The sequence below is a fragment of the Arvicanthis niloticus genome, chromosome 23 (assembly GCF_011762505.2).
Source record: "Arvicanthis niloticus isolate mArvNil1 chromosome 23, mArvNil1.pat.X, whole genome shotgun sequence".
Classification (NCBI taxonomy): Eukaryota; Metazoa; Chordata; class Mammalia; order Rodentia; family Muridae; genus Arvicanthis; species Arvicanthis niloticus.
The window spans coordinates 45174162-45190366 of NC_133430.1; the positions used below are offsets into that span (position 1 = coordinate 45174162).

General features: G+C 44.2%; 1 protein-coding gene across 2 annotated transcripts in view; it reads right to left on the reverse strand.

Moving 5' to 3' along the window:
• The window catches only part of Frmd6 (FERM domain containing 6), a 76933-nt gene extending 61198 nt beyond the window's left edge, over nt 1–15735 (reverse strand). The window contains exon 1 of one of the 2 annotated variants that reach the window (XM_076922072.1): nt 15599–15735. The gene's annotated coding sequence lies outside the window, so the exon portion shown is untranslated. The remainder of the gene's footprint in view (nt 1–15598) is intronic. The other variant, XM_076922071.1, reaches the window with a different exon arrangement.
• Nucleotides 15736–16205: the final 470 nt, after the last annotated feature.

Below are 16205 nucleotides of genomic sequence, written 5' to 3' on the forward strand. Positions count from 1 at the left end.
TGCTTCCAGGTCAGTTTCCAGGTCCCCAGCTTTGTGAGCTGTCACCCATGCTGGGTGGGCTTTGGGGATGCAGCTGCTTTCAAGTCATTTCTGCGTCTGTAAGTAACCCCTATAAAACTCACTGGTTCACCAAGTCGAGCTTTGGTGGTGTCAGTGCTTTGGTCTGTCGTAGGTTCGGTATCTGGGGTGAGGAGACATGCTGCATCTCCCTAGGAAAAGTTTTGTCACACAATGACCCCAATCTCAGACATTTCAAGACACCTGATCTTACTTTGAGGAATCACAGATAATTTTTCTTGTAAGCCTCTACTGGCAGTCATAAATGCTCAGCATTTACTTAGGGTCTTTTGAATATTTAAGAAACAAATTTTCTATTTTTTCAATGCAAATATTAAGAGCTGAATATGTATCCCTGTTACAAGACCACAGATTTTACACATATGTCAGACTTAGAATAGAACACACTCCCTGTAGCTGTTTGTTCCACTTATGGGTCAGTAGGTCACATGGTGATTTGATAAAGGTGTCAACCCAAATGCCAGTTGAACAACCTTACACTGCTCAGAATGAATAATGTCGCAGTGACACTGCTGGTCACAGGTCAAGACCCAGCTGGCTGGCCCCAGGGCAGCGCCCCCAAGCCCTGAAACAAAATTTCACAGCCTTTCCAATCTCTTAGGCAATTTAAAATGTTATTTTAATGTCTGTTCAACAACAACAACAAATAGATTATACATTGTAATGGTCTGTATATGCTTGGCTTGGGGAGTGGCACTGTTAGTAGGTATGGCCTTGTTGGAGTAGGTGTGTCACTGAGGGACATCCTAGCTACCTTCGGAACAAGAGGTGGAACTCTCAGCTCTTCCAATCCCATGTCTGTCTGCCTAAACGCTGCCATGCTCCTGTCTTGATGATACTGGACTAAATCTCTGAACCTGTAAGGCAGCCCCAATTAAATGTTGTCCTTTATAAGAGTTGCTTTTGTCATGGTGTCTGCTCACAGCAGTAACACCCTAACTAAGCATTACATTAAAATATTTAATTTAGCTCTCTGTACCATTCTGATGTCCAAGCTCCTCCCACCATACTTCTCAGGAAGCGGCCTAGTTAAGAACACACAGGCTATGAATAAAGGAGATTTTCTACTCAATCTTGGGTCACTCCCATTAGCTTTCTGGACCAGGTTTTACTCTGTGACTTCATGGAAATTTCTCTTTTAATGTTTCTTTAGGCACCTGTAAAAGCAAATAATTCAGTGAGTTATAAACCATCTAAATGTCCTTTTTCTAATGTCTAAAATGAAAGTAGGCTCAGAAAATGAACTCTTGTGACTAGAAAGGCTTTATTTTCAATGTATTTAATTAGAATTTACTGTAAATTTTAGGCCCTATTTGTGGGGGAAAAAACTGTTCCTTAATTTGATTTTTGAAAAAAAATATTTTTAATGTTACATTTGAAAATCTTGGGTTTGTATGAGTAGCACTCCTTAAAACGTCATAAAAAAAAATCTTTTTTGAGTAACTTGAATCCCTTAACAAATATGTCAAACTGGCCCCCCGTAGCTGACTTTAACTTACTATGAAAAAATTAACTTTAGCACTGCATTCACATAGATTTGGTTAAGCGAAGAATTCTCTTTCCTTTGGAAGAAAACCATGAGCCATTTCTGATTGTGAAGGAATATACACAGACACAGAGATGGTTGTGCACCCTCCCTCCCCACACATCAGACTTCACAGCTGATTCCTCTCCATGGGTCTCATCATTCCCCAAAGACATCAGATGGGAAAACCGGCACTCTTCAGTGACAAGCGTGGGCTCATTAAACAGAGGCGCCGCCCGCGTCTCACGGGGAGGGGTGCTCACTCGTCGTTTCGGCTCTCATCCGTCAAGAATAGTCCTTACTGTCAATGTCTTTGAAATAATAGATTCATAAAAATAAGTTAATTTGCAAATTAGCTGTCTTACATTTCCAGCCTAATTTTCTTTTTGTCTTTCATTCGATTTTCAAAACAGAATCACTAAACAAATTGGAGTCATAAAGTATTATTAACACTGCTTCAATGACAACAGCCAAAGCAGTCTCTTTGGAAACTTGCTTTTCCTTTTTTAAACATTCAAACCCTACCCTCTGGTCTTGACAGTTACAGAAATTACATCTTCATTAATTTTCTCCCAAAGTCTGTGTTTTTATATTCTGGTTATGTTAAAGTCTGCTGTTGGAGAACAGGAAGGAGGGAGGAGGTGGAGAGGTTCACAGACTGGTCACTGTGTCGTCCTTACTTCTGCCCTCATAGACACTCAGAGAAAACCCTCTAAGATCTCACTGCATACTTTTTTCTTCTTTTACTGTTTTGTTTTTGAAGAAAATGGGGTTTCTCTGTGTAGCTCTAGCTGCTCTGAGACTCGCTATATAGACCAGGCTGGCCTGGAACTCAGATATCCTCCTGCCTCTGCCTCTCTGCCTCTCTGCCTCTCTGCCTCTCTGCCTCTAGGTGCTGGGATTAAAGGTGTTCACCAGTAGTTACAGACTATGACTTGTGAGTTCAAGGTTAACCTGGCACACATAATGAATTCTAGGCCAGCCAGGAAAACACAGTGAGACCCTGTCTTTAAAAAAAACAAAAACCAAAAAAACCTTGGGAGGCAGAGGCACATGGATCTTTGAGTTTGAGATCGACCGAGTCTACAGAGAGAGTTCTAGGACAGCTAGAGCTACACAGAGAAACTCTGTCTTGAAAATAAACAAACAAACTTACTTATCTTTCTTGCTAAAATGTAAGATTTTAGGAGTGGGCATCATAATGATGGTGCCCACTATTTGTCAAACGGATGAAAAACTCAGGCTTGTGATGGTGTTCATTATTAAGATGAGGCATAGCCCTGCCCCACCCCCCAAACTTTAAGCAGTGTGACTCGTCTGGAAAGACCATACACTGATATAGTAGGACAGACCATCGAGGGTAACTGAAGGATCGGTGAGTGGATTCCCAGCAGATTATGCAGACGCTATGACACAGGACAGCGAAATAGATCTAGAAAGTACAATTTGAGGAAGCACAGAAGACTGTTTTCTTTTTTTAAATTTATTTATTTATTTTATGTATATGAGTACACTGCGGCCGTCTTCAGACACACCAGAAGAGGGCATCAGATCCCATTACAGATGGTTGTGAGCTACCATGTGGTTGCTGGGAACTGAACTCAGGACCTCTGGAAGAGCAGCCAGTGCTCTTAACTGCTGAGCCGTCTCTCCAGCCCGAAGACTGTTTCCTCGTTCTATGCTATCACTGTAATTATAGAGTACTACACACCAGAAACTAACTCAAAACAGCTAATCTAGTAAATCTAAAGTAAACCTTCTTGGTACTAGTAAATCATATGGTCTTTGCTTTCAAGAAATGAATGGGGGCTGGGGTGAGTGGAGTTTCACATGTGAAGACGACTGGACTAAGTGGCAGGTGGCAGGTTTCAGCTGTGAAGAGCAACCACACAGAGCCCAGATTCTGGAGAGAGCACCCAGAAGAGGAAGCAGCATGGTGTTAATGTGTCAGACAGGATGATGGGGAAGACCATTTAACTAGACCTCTGATACTCTGAAATGACACTGGGAAGAAATAACTAGTTAAAAGGATGCCCAGCAAATGTGGATGGAACGGGCTACATTGGAAAGCAGAGCAAGTCCAGCTGGTGTGGACGCTGGCTCTCTGCTGGGCCTGTGGGGCTTGCCACACAAAGACGGAAACTCTTACGCTCTACTAACAGGTCACTGCCAGGATTTCTGACTTTTCAAGGGAAGGCATAAAATACAATTTTTAAAAAAATGTCAAATTTCCCAAAATTTAAATGTTGGCAAATAAAAGTGTTAAAAGCTAAATGACGTACGTCTACAGCCGATCTTGCTGGTGGGCCTCAGGCATGAAGCTTTGGTCTGGCATGAAAAATCCCATGCTAGGAAATCTGGAGAGCATCCACAGTCCCTGACAGGAGACCTGACACTGGTTTCGAAATCTGCTTAAAGTTCTGCAGACTGGAGCACCCACCATGGAAAATACTACACTGCAGAATCATTTCACACTGGCCTTGTGTGTTCCTCTGTTACAAGTCAATTATAACCATTTCACTAACTGCAGAGTGACTTGTAAGCTTCAACTGAAAAAACATGCAAAACTGTAATGAAAAAAAAAGTGTTGACCGAGCAGAAGCTAAGAGAATGTTGACATTAGATGCCTACCCCACAGTCCACTAGAAATAGGCTATAATCAGTGGTGCTCCACTGTTCAAAAACCCATGTGCTGTCACCCACTGCCAATGCAAGGTTGTTGCCCTTTCCAGCATTTCTCCACAATAGTGACTTTCTAAAGAATCTTTTATTACCAAACAATATTCAAATCCGTGTGACCAAGTCTTAATTCTCCCAATCACTTGTAAGCTTTTAATGCTCGAAAAACAATCCCTGCACATTCAAAGCCTAAGTATTAGTGTTTAATAAGCTTAGAGAAGGAAAAGATAATTAGTATCAGAAACATGGTTATTCACTTTGATGACAGTATTACATAAAATTAGCATTATAATTCAAAGATAATCCAGGAAGGGAAAACTATTGGTATCCAATTATGATATAAAATACAGAATTAAAAAAACTGCTTATTCACATGCTTAGAAATAAGGATCAACATGAATACCAGTAACAAAGTATAGAATAAACACTACAGAAAATTTGTCTTTTTTTTTTTTTTGGAGACAGGGTTTCTCTGTGTAGCCCTGGCTGTCCTAGAACTCACTCTGTAGACCAGGCTGGCCTCGAACTCAGAAACCCGCCTGCCTCTGCCTCCCAAGTGCTGGGATTAAAGGCGTGTGCCACCACCGCCCGGCAGAAAGTTTGTCTTGGCTCTTGACAGCGCATACCCCTAATCCACTCTGTGAATGAGGACTTCCAGGCTGGTGGATCCTATGCACAGCATGGATACCCCAAACTTACCACCATCTCAGAAAATGCCACCCAAGAGCACACAGCTCTTTTCCCTTTAAAAGAATTCATATATTGAATTCAAGAACAGACTGGACAGACAAAACAGTCTACGTAAAGTGCTTTCAGCATAGTTTTTAGTCAAAGACATTCAACTTGCAACTTCAAAACTGCATCAGAATGGTTTTCCTATTTCAATAATAGACTACATACAATCTGCCAACTAGACAATTACTAACAATAACTAAGAGGGAACACTGAAACCCTCGTGGTTCCTGACAATCCTGTTTCTGAAATCCTACCCCATATTAAAATATATACATAACCAATAGTAAATGTTGTATAAGCCACAGAATTACAAACAATAGTTATCTTGTGTAAAGTTTTCATTTTCTTGAGACCCTCTCCAGCTGGGTTTTTGTCCTTGCCCCTGCTATTACCACAGCTTTTGCCTTGGTCTAGAATGACTTCAGGAGTCCAAAGAATGACTCTCCAACCTTACCCCAACTGACCTCAGCGCAACGTGTGACACCACTTACTCACTCTCTCCCTCCTCTGGAGACATTTTCTTTACTTGACTTCAGGAGCATTCCAAGCTATCCTTCTGGTAGCTTGCTCTAAATTCAAATCCGTTGATAAAGCGTCCCAACATTGACCCTGCACATCACCATAGACAGAGAAACAACTCAGTTCCTCTGCTCATGGTGTGGTCAAGGGTGTTAGCAACAATATCAATACTAAATGAAGGACCCACTCCCTTGGAAATATGTGTGTAAGTCCTTTCACTTAAGCCAGGCAGTGGTGGCGCACGCCTTTAACCCCAGCACTTGGGAGGCAGAGGCAGGCGGATTTCTGTTCGAGGCCAGCCTGGTCTACAGAGTGAGTTCCAGGACAGCCAGGGCTACACAGAGAAACCCTGTCTCGAAAAACCAAAAAAAAAGAAAAAAAAAAAAAAGTCCTTTCACTTAATGCCTCTTTTTTTTTGTTTGTTTGTTTTTTGTTTTTTCAAGACAGGGTTTCTCTATGTAGTCCTGGCTGTCTTGGGACTCGCCCTGTAGACCAGGCTGGCCTCGAGAACTCAGAAATCCACCTGCCTCTGCCTCCCAAGTGCTGGGATTAAAGTCATGCACCACCTCTGCCTGGCTCGCTTAATGCCTCTTAATGCTACCTTGAACTGTTTCTTTTCTTCTCTACCACCTATAAATACTTATCTGCCCCAAGGCTTGGTTTTGGTTCTTGGGTCTTTATCTACACAAGTTATCTGGTCTATATCCTTTTGGCAATTGCCAAACTCTGGACCCTTGTCTCCAGACTGCACAACCAACCACTTCTTCAGCTTCTTCATTCCAGAAGTCAGACACTACTCAGAACAGCTTCCAGGAATCCTGGCACAATGAAGCAAAAGGCTTTGGTGTGACCCTGATTGCTGGATCTCAGGGCTTAGATGGTCAGACCACTACTACTGTTTCTTACCGATTTCTCCCCAGGTGGATTACTGACAACAGCTGCTAACAGGCACCCTATTTCTACCACTGATAACCTTGCATCCTCTGCCTCCCCGCCCCCCCCCTCCAGCTACCACTCCTATCAAACCACAGGCTAAAGCACCTTGCCACTCTGCTCAAAACACTCACAGCTCCCCTACTTCACTCAGAGTAAGAACCAGAGACCTTCTAAAGGCCTGGGCAGGCCCTACCTGATGAGTCACCAGAGCTCTCCGACTTCCTCTACTCTTCTTGCCCACCTTTCTCAAACCTGTTCCACCTGAGCCTGCACCATCCCCCAACCCCCACCCGCTGCTGGAATGCTTTGTTCAGACCTACATGGTTCTCACCAACTTCTTCTGCTCCTTCAACTCACTTTTTCAATCTTTCTAAATTGCACTGTAGATAATCTGAGGGGTTTTGTTGTTGTTTTACTGCAATGTAAAAATTGATATACAATAAAATCATGTTACAAACTTTGGCTCTTGGTGTTTCCTGGGCATATCGATATTCAGGACAACTCTCCTGATGCTGAGCAGTGCAAATGATCACAAGACACCTCTCACACTCTCCCCAGCACTGTGCAGCTAAGCTGTGCTCTCCAGTCAGTTAGGTGCATTTAAGCAAACTTTCAACTCCCAGCATTCCCAACTCACTATAAACTTATTAGATATAAGCCCAACAACAGTGTCTGTACCTCTGGAGGGAATGTCCCAGAGACAGGAACAGGTCATGTGAGGTAGTAGCCCCCACCCCCAAGGAACAGATGAGAAAGATACAGCACGAGTCATGCTGGCCTATAGCCAAGCTTGTAATTATGCTGTTTAGATGTAAATGTATCTTTCCAATGTGCTTAAGCTAAGTTCCCTTTCGTTTAAATGTTCCCTCTGAAACTTTCAGACTATTAATTTCCTCTGAATGAATGATTTTAAAAATCTTAAACTTTGGGCCCAATAACAGAAAGTCATTAAGGGTTTGACTCACAGTATATAAACTGGGGGTGTGTGCATGCGTGTGTATGTATTAAACAACTGCTCATCCCAGTAATGGGGCTTTCTTTAAAAGGGCTCATGGGAATTTCTGCAGGGTGTACGAGCAGAAACCAGGTTCCTCTGTTACTCTTAAGTTTGAAAGCACTTTACCCAATACTAATGACTATGGAGAGGATATTTTTAATATGTGGATTTACTGCTTGATATCTGTAAAGGAAAACCCAATTAGCAGGGAGGTGGGAGAACTTCTTCCCATCAATTAGTGACCAGTGGGAAAGGTCAGCTGCTCCTCCTGCAGCACAAACTGCCCAGTCTCTGAACAGAAATCACTAGGTTTTGTTACCTGCTTTTCCTGAGAAGAAAATATAATGAATGAACTAGCAGTAAATAAAGGTGACCTCTAAAAAGCCTGTTCATCTTTCTACAGTTTCCTCTTGATACTGGCTGAAACCACTTGACCACTTACTGTAAGTCAAAAACTAGGCTAGCTGTCTTGCACGTACCATTCCACCTAATGATCACAAGAACCCTGTGGGGCAGGTAATCTTTCTATCACCCATCATTTACAGAAGAGAAGGAAATGCAAAATGCAGGTAATTTCTCTAGTTGCCCAATGGAGAAGAGCAGACTGTGGATTCTAGGGAGTGACTTCGAAGCTGCCCAATGGAATCTGGGTCAGCATACTAGAGACACACAGTCATAATGACAGCCTGCTGTGGAGTCAGCCTGGTGCCTATCAGCGAATGAATGAAGAAAATTTGGTCCCTGGCCCCCTAGTCCCCCATGGGCACATGCCTGCGTGCGTTTTATCTAATCATAAATCATTTGTATGGAAATGGCAGAAATTTGGACATTACTGTATTAAATGAGATTAAGCCAAAGTCAGAAAGACATATACCACATTTTCTCTAATACATATATGAAGTCATTCTTACGTGAGTGTCTGTCACTTGAAAAGAGAATCAATAATAGCTAAATAAAGGAAGTGCTTGGTGGGGAGGTAACTATAGCCAAATCATGTGACACATTTGAATGGAAACATCTTTTGAAACCTATCACTGTGTAAAATGAATACATGCCAACATTTAAAAAAAAAAAAACAAAAAAAAAAACACCTCACCAGCCAGCGGTGGCGCATGCCTTTATAACCCCAGCACTCAGGGGATAGAGGCAGATGGATTTCTGAGTTTGAGGCCAGCCTAGTCTACAGAATGAGTTCCAGGACAGCCAGGCTTGTACAGAGAAATCTTGTCTTGGAAAAAACAAACAAAAGCCTCATCTTACCTTCTCACTCCCTGCCTCTCTTTTATACACCCCTCAAACTACCAGGGCCTTCCTTTTGTAATTTTACTGGGCAGTAAGTCAGGGCTGCAGATCTTTGGTCACTATATCTGAACATTTCCAAGATTACACATAATGAAATTTTGCTGTTGAAAGTCGTGCCTCATTCCAACAGGGCTGATGATGACACACTCTTATTTATTTTTTGTCATTTTATCATCCATGACCACCTTTTTAATGAGCCTAAACTGAAATGTTAGGCCTTGTCTGGAACCATGAAAATGTCCTCTATCCTTCAGGGAAACATGAGAGAGAGAGAGTAGCCACATCCTTTTCAAGCTCTTGGCTTCATCACTGGGTCTGTCAGTGAGATCAGAACCCTACAGTTCTTGTTAAGAGCTTCCCGGGGTGGACCACAGCACTCAAGATCAGAATTTCAACACTGGTTTTTGGTGAAGACCGGATGGTTCTGAGGATATTTACTTGCTGGGGGAAAAGATGCAGAGAGAGGGAAACTGCAGAGAGGGGAAAAGCATAAAGGGAACAAACAACAACAAATTAAAAGGTCCTTAAGAGGGCTGGAGAGATGGCTCAGGGGTTAAGAGCACTGGCTGTATGTAATTCCAGAGGACCAGGGTTCAATTCCCAGTACTCACATGGTAGCTCACAATTGTCTGTAAGTCCTGTTTCAGGGGGATCTGACACTCTCACACAAACATACATGCAGTCAAGTCACCAATGTACATACAATAAAATAAAAATAAATAAAATATTTTTAAAAAACGGTCCTCAAGATAACCACTCAGCATTTGCAATCCAACATCTCACTGGCTAGACTAGACAGGAAGAAGACGATGGATGAAGAAGAGGGAAAAGAAAATTCCCAATAGCTCATCGTGGAGGGCACCAGTGGAGGGGGAAGGAGGAACTGAGACTTCATCTTGCTACAGATCCATTCTGACTGACAGGTTGGACTATGTGAGCAGAGCCACACAGCAGTGTGGAGTGAATCAGAACAAGGCAACTGTCCTCTAGGCACCGAGCCTCCAGGTAGACTAAAGTGAGAAGGACAGGGCTCCAGCCCTGTGTTCTCCCCTGCAGGGCAAAACCTGCACTGGTTTGGGCAGCAGCCCATCTGTTTAGCTGCTGGCTAGACTACACCAGGTCTTGAGACGCTCCCATGTGGCATGGTCCTTAGGGTGAGACTTGGTATGAGTCATTCTACCTCTAAAGAACGATGGGTTAGCTGATAGGTCACCTAAGGCCCCTTTCCCTATCCTTAAAGCTTAGCTGAAGTCCGGCATGGTCTAGCTAACACGATTCAAACTGTAACCCATAAACCTTGAGCTCCAGGTTGAACCTGCAGTGTGGCTGCTGCTCCTGCCCCTTTTATCCTTCCATATCCTGTTCTTGAAGTTATTTCTGTTGCTTTTAATCTTAAGATTATACTCTCCATTCTGAAGTACTCAAAATTTTTTGGAGTCATCAAAAGATTACTCACTACATATCAGCTCCACACTACCCAAGTGTCCATTAATAGAATGCAGAAACAGACATATTAATGGAAATGAAAGAAAAAGAACCACCAACGCTCACATCCATTTCTTTGTACAGCGTGACACTGTTGGGCTGAAGATGACACACCACCCAACCCACAAAAGGAAGATATACAAGAAAACCAACCAACAATCTATATTTGATTGCATTTAGATGAAATCTAAGAACGGATTAAAATCAACTTAGTAGATAAGAAATTGGAATGGCGGCCATCCTTGGACGGGATAGCTTTGTGCCAGATGATTCTGACTTGTACATTTCTCTGGACCTATATAATAAGTGAGCAACAGACTCAAAGAAATAAGGGCCAAAAGGACCAGCAAGGACCAAAAGGTGTGAAAGAAAGTCGGCCACGGAAAGTGTGCAGCACATGCTGTTTCCTATGGGAAGAATATTAATTACACTTCTATTAATGTGGCCTGAGAGCCAGCTCCTAAGTTTGCTATACTTTGGGGAAGACTTTCTCGCATGAGACCATGGCTGTATGCTAATATAAAACACCATTGTCTATAAAATACAAGACTGCTAGAAGATACCCTCAGGATAATCCACACAGGATACTCTGTATCTAAGTCGATGCCTCTGATTAGAATCTTGCTCTGTGGGAACATGATAAATATAGTCACCTGGATAGTGCCTGAATCCCTAGTTTCTTACTGTTTGAACTCTGCCTCAATGGACATGCAGATTGGGGGGAAAGAAAAGCAAGAAAACACTAAGCTAGCGACAAACCCAGGGAAGCCCAGGTAAACACTGCCTTCTCCTTAGGACTCCAGTTGGTTCATCTGTGAATTTGTTTCAACACATTTTTCTCTTCCTGGAGCAACAGAGCCAGCTGTCAAATCAGTTTCTTTCCTTCTCCTTCTCAGTGTTCTGTAATCTTTCTTTGATCAATTTGATATACTGCATGATCACTCCACTCCATGCACACAAAGAGTGACTGTATACAAACTTGCACCAGAAGTAATTACACCACTAAATCATGAAAGATAACGAGATGTGCAGAGTGCCTACTTCCACCCCAAACCTAATGTCAGCATTACTGCTGAAGCACCTTTTGGTTCCACAGTTTAATCAAGTATGTACTAATAGCTTTCTAAAACGCTACTGCCCGATTAAATATCTGTATAATCATTAGCACTTACACACAAAAGTTTCCGTTCTGTAACAGGAGATGTGGCTGGGTGGGGGTGAGCAATAATGACATTCAGCCCATACACATCACTTAACAGCAAACCAGCGAATCAACACGAAGGGAAGCAAGGTTTCCAGGACAACAATCAATTGCCAGCCCCATTCCAGGCTGTATTCAGACCCCTAGGCTCATCAATTCCGAATTTGCCCTTTCTAGAAAGATATTCTTTTAACTTCTATTTTCAGATAAAAAGTTCTTACTGCTTCAACGATTTATCCTTCTAAGTTTAAACTTTCCAAGTAACTAGTATTCAGTATTCTGCTACCGACTGCCTCTCAGATTATCCCTTTGTTTCTTCTTACTTACATAGATCAGCAAAGCCTCTTCCCCAGGACAATGTGCAAACCGAAAAGCTCAATCAACTATCCTTTATCCATCATGGTTTTTAGCCAGAGAAGCCAGCAATACCACTCTTCCTGCTTAGCCTTAGAGAAGATGGTTTTTTAATGAAAATTTCACTACTCATAAAACAACTTCACAGAAATCCCGTTTCATGCATAACCAGAACACAGCAAAGTTTTAAAATGTGTAGTTATGTAATCATACAAAAGCCAGAGGTGGTGGCTCACACCTTAAATCCTAGCATCCTAGCACTGGGAGGCAGAAGCAAGTGGATCTCTGTGGGTTTGAGGCTAGCCTGGTCTACACAGGACAGCCAGAGCTACATAGTGCGACCCTATCTAAAAAAAAAAAAAAAAAAACCAAATTAACCAAAAGACAAAAAACCTGAAAACACCCACAATCATACAAAGACTTCCTAAAAACACTTGGTTGGAAATGCCCATCAGAGCTCTTTTAACTCGGGTGTGAGGAGTATCGATCAGTTAAAAATGTATCAGTCTGGCCAGGTGTGGTGGTGCAGATCTTTAACCCAAGCACGGAGGCGGCTGAGGCAGGCAGGTCTCTTCCAGTTCAAGACTAGCAAGGCTGACAGAGTGAGTTCCAGACCCAGGGCTGTTACACTGAGGAACCCTAACTCTCGGAAAACAATCACTCAATCTAGTTTAAACTGTGCTTATTTAGAGTAAGGAGGGGCAGAGGGTTGAGGTCAGTCAAAAAAACCGAGATACACTCTGAAGCCACAAACCCTTACAACTGAAGTCTATTGAGGACTGTAAACACCTGAAACTTTGTTTGTCTGTTCCACCCACCCCCGTTAAAAAAAGAAAAAAACGCTAGAATCTAACTAAAACCAACCCTTTTAAAGGCTAGCTAGGCTCAAGGGTATATCCGCCTGCTCTGACAAGAAGAGACAGACTCCGTGTACTACACTGGGGCACTATGAGGCACTTAGTAGGAATAACGGGGCCGGGCGGTGGTGTCGCACACCTTTAATCCCAGCACTTGGGAGGCAGAGGCAGGCGGATTTCTGAGTTCGAGGCCAGCCTGGTCTACAGAGTGAGTTCCAGGACAGCCAAGGCTATACAGAGAAACCCTGTCTTGAAAAACCAAAAAAAAAAAAAAAAAAAAGGAATAACAGGAAAAAAAAGCCTCTCTGCGTATGTGCAAAAGTTTTCTATTCTTGAGAAGATTTAAAATAACATTAAAGCGACTTTGGAGAAAGCCCATGAAATTCAGACTTCAATTCAGAAACAGGCCTATGGGATAATTTGTGAATGCCATCTGGGGTCCAGGCAGCCTCATCAACAAAAGGGAAACTTGTTGAGATCATCCAAATCTACAGCTCACATACATTTCTACATCTGGACTGAGTTACTCTTTTCTTGGTACTGGCTTTCATGTAATAAAATAATTGTTTGCAGGTTTTATTTGAAAAAAAAAAAAGAAAGAAAACAGGGCTTTAAAAATCAAAATGTGTAACAGCCAAGTTGAAAACTACAAAGAATTCCTTTATCAGAAAGTTAGTTGTGAGACAGGAGTCATTTACACAACTCTTAAAAAACTGAGGGCTCAGTCCAGAACAATTCTATTTGAAACCTGCATTCCAAGCAACTGCCACAAAAGGCTACACAGCCCATTATGTCATAAGTTCTGAAAGCCAAAAGCTTTATAAGCACAGTTAAATGTGGCATGGTCTACAACAGCTCCCAATTCAGCCAAGCAAGCTGAATGACGGACTTTTAAAAACCTGTATAGCACACTGGTATTTTGTTTTAAAAGGAGGGTCTCCAGCCTGCCCGTATTGCTTTTAGGTATTTTCCTGTAAAGCTAGGGGTATCTTAAATCTACACACTCAAGACTGTGTATCTGAACCTGATGTCTTACCCCTGTTAACCCCCAAAAGGGAAGCGATGGAAAAGACAGAAAGCTTTTCCTGTCTCAAAATGTTTTGGGCCCAGCAAGAACTGAGATTAGTGTGGAAGCTTGCAGGTCTTCCTGCAAGCAGCTCAAAGCTGGTAGGTGGGCAGGGGAAGAGTTCTTATTACAGTCAGTCTGCTTTCTGGAGAAGATATCCTGCAGATAACTTGACAGGGGATATCCCCTGGGGGACCCCTTCTATCTAATAATCTACCAGAGGTCTACTTTACTATGAAATATGAAGTCAGTATGTTTACAAACATACTCTCCCCTTAAAAACCTCATATCTCAATGTCAATCACCTCCAACCGTGGAGTATTCTCATTTTTAATAATTTTTCAAAACCACACCCAAGGAAAATGATTAGGTGCTAGAAGTTTTACTACAAAGGACCGGAGCAAAAGGCATCTGTTTTCCTGCTCCTTCCTGCTCTCCTCCCCTCCCCCACTCTCCATCCTGCAAGCCATTTGTAGGTCTTGGATGTTAAAACTTTCTACAGCAGTCTCAATACTCTAGATTCGGGATAAGAGAAAACAAACAAACAAAACCTCTTTTTGCCCCTTTAACAATGACGGGCCTAAATTTATGCACTGTTCTTAAAAAAATTCAAAAGTCACAAGCCTTTTAAATGACAGATGTATTACGGAAAATTTTCCCCACAGAGTTTTTGATGCTGTGAAGTATCAACTCCCTGAAACCACAGAAAGGAAATGACTTACATTCTTGGAAAATGAAGCCACTAGCAGCTTTCTCCAAAAGCATTCTCTAACCCCCAAACTACACACTGTGACAACAGGGGGTATTTCGTACATAAACTAAATGTAAGTAGACGCTTCGAAAACCGGTAAACAAACATCACTCGGTCCAAATAAAGGAGGGAATCATGCGTGGAAAATCTGGCAAAGTACACTTTCCCTTCCACGTTCAAGCGTTCCGAGAATCCTTGCACAAGTTTTCCTTCCCCACTGTGGGCACTACACAGCTCCCGGGGGCAACGCTAGCAAAACAGACTGGCTGCTTATATAAATAAATAAACAAATTCCCAAAAGGTGTAAGGAGGCTACTGAGCCAGTATTTCTTCCGACACTAGCCACTCAACTGTACGGCCTGAAAATTGTGCCAGCTTTTATTTCAACTTTAAATGTGCTTGTTTTGACAGCTTTCCATTTATCCCTGCTTTAAGAAAGCGCTCCACCATTAGGCTAAGCCATTCTACAACTCCAAGTGCTGTTTAAACCCTGTAGACTTCACATGGGTGGCCCCGAGCTATCCACATCCCCGCTTTCTCGGAGGGGAGGCTAAGTGATCTCCTTTACCTGATCGCCTTAAATTCCTCCAGAAACCAAAATTCCGCAGGCCGCCACCCGGATTCGTGTGTCCCCGAGGCCCCAGGGTTTCCCACACTACGCACGGGCGGGGATGCCTTCTCGAAGCTGGCTGCCCAGCCTGCGCTCACAACAGGCAATACCGCACATCGCTCGGGTACACCGGACTCACCGCTGCTCTCAGCTAGTCACAGACTGGGCGCTACAGGCAGGCGCCCCTCGAGCCAGAGTTCCGGAGATCGGGGCGCAGGAACGCAGAGCCCGGCCCCCTAGCTCCGCGCCTCCCCCGCGGCCGCGGCTGCCCCGGGGCCCCGGCCTCCCGCCCCAGCGTGGGCGAGCTCCAACTCGCGGAGAGGCGACCTGCCCTCCCGGTGCCCGACGCCCAGAGCCCCGTGAGAAAGAAGAAAGACACCGAGAGCGGCAAAGCCGGGAATCACACTTTAGACCAGCAGGGGGCACAGCGGCGATCAGCGCGCGCTGTCCCAGAAAGGGGGCAGCAGGCCGGCGCCCGCTCCCGCTCCCGCTCCCGCGCGTACCTCCAAAGTCGCCAGCGCCAGGCGTCCCACACAGAACCCGCGTCTGCTACAGCGGCGCCGAGCCTGCTCGCAGCTCCCAGCACTCCTGCTGCCGCCAGACCAACACTGCAGCTGCCCCGCCCCCGCCCCCGCCTTCCGCTCCGCCCCCTCCAAGTCAGCCTACGCCCCGCCCGAGACACGCCCTCCCTGCCCGAGGCCCCGCCCCGTCCGGGGTTGGAGGCGGAGACCAAGCAGCGGAAGAAGCAGAGAGCTTGGCGTTCGCGGCTGCACGTGGAGCATTGCCTTCCCGGTCCCGCCCCGCCCCGCCCCGGACCCAACCAAGAGTCCTGCGGAGGGGTGAAGAATCGCAGGGATTGGAGAAGGCGGGGGAAGCCATCACTACTCTAGGCATCGGATAACGGAGCCGGGCTTAAGTGCGGTATATAGAGTGGACTGAGCTTTGCATGCTTTTCCCGATGGAACAGAGGCTGGGGTGCGAGGGTAATAGACGGTCGGCTCCCCCCTTCGTCTGAATGGTCCCCTTATCCGCTCTTACGCCCCCCCCCACGCACACCGTAGTCTCTGGACACTCCCTCACAGCCTATACGTGTGGTTGGTTTAATGTGAG